The following is a 2,886-nucleotide window of genomic DNA, read 5'->3' on the forward strand; positions in this document are numbered from 1 at the left end:
CCTGATATGCACGAATGTGCTATCACTTCATTGGTCACAGAGCAGGGGAGGGCCTTGGACCGTTACCGTAAATTGTCATATAAAGGGAACTGTTGTTCATTAATTCCATCGACATTTTACAGATTATTTTTTACTCTGACAGTATTACGGGACAAGGTGCGTCCATCTACAGCTCAATACGGGACGTGTAATGATGTACTTAAATACGGGACCATTCTGTTTTTCAAGGGACAGTTGGCAACCCTAGCCAGGGCTGGCTGGATACGTGTTGGTATTAGCACTGTCAGTTTCAAAAGTGACTCAAAGGGAATTGATGGGAATGGACTGTTTTGGATCTTACTCACTGCAAGACTTATTCATTTTAAGTAATATTTACAAAGAAATGTGAGAACTGTCAAAACCATCTGGTCTGCTTGTTATCATGGACGAGCGTTAAGAGCTTGCAGGCTCCCCCTAAGCCGCAACTTGTAAGAAAATACTCCACTAATTCCCGTCACAAATCACCCACAGCTTTACTATTCAAACACCATTACCAATATCATCTGCTAAATTTGTCACCGGGAATAAATAAAACACACATGTTTTTTTGCAGTTAATGATAAAGTGTCTTTGTAGAATTAATTCAGCTGGAACACATGTGTGAGTGAATACAATCCACAAAGTACAAACTCTTCTACAGTAGTTTTCGCTGCATTTGAAACGTAACTGTAGTCTGACCACTTGACAAATAAAAGAAATGTGTTACGTTAGTAGTTAATTCAAAATGTGTACATTTTGGAGTAACACGCTATACACGTTATATGGCATCACTGTGTACAAGGCATGGCCAATAGAAAATTTTGCTTTGTTAGCAGGGCTAGCCCACCAAAATGGCTACCGGCAATACTACATTGTGGGAAATTTAGTAAAGTCATAACCCCTCTATAGTCCAGAGGTGTTCAAAATGGTAGGCCGGCGATAACGCCAATGATGTGCAGTGAACTGGCTTTAGACAGAATTATCAAATATTCCCTTCCTTCACCAGGTAGTTTTTGACTACATATGTTTTTCCTGAGCCAAACATGCAGGCCAAATGCTGGTGCGTACGTCCAATCAAAAAGTTGTCCCACTCGTCCAATCAGACTAGAGTCTGCTTCCCCTTGCCTCCCCTCCACCTATCATTCACTTTCAGTAGAAAAGTATTTCATGTTTGCTTAGTTTTTATTGTTTTTTTTTTTAAATATGTTACGACCCCTCCTCTAGATGGCAAGGAGGAGGGGTCTAACATAGGTGTGAGAGTTGAAAGGGGTAAATGAAAAGTGCACACAAATCCTGGCCATTGGAACAACAAAATTGAGTGATCACCCGAATCCCGACTGCCCTAGTGCACACACACAAATGGATGGAATGACTGAGAAATGAATGGCAGAATTTATGGCGAAAATGAATGGTAAATGTGGCTACGTAAAAGGATAAATGAAGGTTATGGCAAAGGAGGTGCACTAAACAAAAGACAGCGGTTACAAACACAAAATACAAGGACTGACTGCATCACCCACAGCCAGCCCCGAATACCAGCAACCCAGTCCCTCTTAAACTGATGTCACACCTGAAGCAATTTGACTAATTCGGTCACTCTCCGCCGCACTGATTGGCTGGCTGAGTTGGTGACGAGAGCCACCAATCAGGAAGAGGCAGGGGGAGACACACACACACACACACACACACACGCCCCCCCCCACCCCCCCACACACACACAGATTAAACGGCCACGACACAACGTGGGCCGTAACAGTATGTGTTTGTGATTACCTTTTTCTTGTTTTCAATTATTTATATACACCACATACATGAACAAGCAAAAAAGAAAAAGAAACGGAGAGAAAAATAATATTAGCACAAAATGTACAGTCAACACGACACAGAACAAAAAGAGAACAGCAATTTAACCTTACATGCCCGCAGTGGGTGGGAAGAAGTGCGATTTATTTAAAGTGGAAGTCAACCCAAACATATTTTTTTCAAGAATATGCTCTATGCAAGCCCACTAGTTGAAACTAGGCATTCTGATAAATATTGCTTTTGTGGAATAAGCGTTAATCCACCCATGTTTTGCCATCTCCAGGGGTGGCGGCCATTTTGTCACTTCTGTCGACTGAAAATGACATCACAACTGCTCAGCTCAGGTAAGGACCAATCACAACTCACCTGTTTTCTGAAGCTGTGCCGTGATTGCTCGTTACCTGAGCCCTGAGCAGTTGTGATGTCATTTTCACTTGACAGAAGTGACAAAATGGCTATCCCCTGAGATGGCTAAAAAGGGATGGATTTTGCTGCTTAACTCATATACCACAAACGCAATATTAATCAGAATGATGTGTTTCAACTAGTGGGACAGCTGGGAACATATTCTTGAAAAAAATATGCTTGGGTTGATATCCACTTTAATTTGACCCCTACTTCATCATTATTCCGTTATTTATCTACCTTGCCATTTAATTTTACTAGTATTTTCTGATTTATATCGGCATGTAAATATTATACTGTATATTGTACATGTATATTCACATCACATGCATAATGTATAAACATGCTGCATGTATGTACAACAACATAATAAATACATGCACAAATGCTCTTTTTCCATTATTGGTAATTGTGCATACAAATATTAATACACCAAAGGATAGGCCATAGAAACATACATAAACAATCTGCACATTTTGTTTTATTCGCAGATTTTGACTTTTCAAGTTTAAAACTCGAAATCTCATGACGGCAGCAATTTTTGTAGCTGTATAGATATAATAAATTTGAATTAATTTCTTCTATAAAATGATCCTAATTTAATTTTAGGGTGTAACCAAATATTTCGTCAACAACATGACAAAACGGAAATGTTTCATC

The sequence above is a fragment of the Filicampus tigris genome, chromosome 7 (genome assembly GCF_054856515.1).
Source record: "Filicampus tigris isolate MCC_2025a chromosome 7, RoL_Ftig_1.0, whole genome shotgun sequence".
NCBI classification, from domain to species: domain Eukaryota; kingdom Metazoa; phylum Chordata; class Actinopteri; order Syngnathiformes; family Syngnathidae; genus Filicampus; species Filicampus tigris.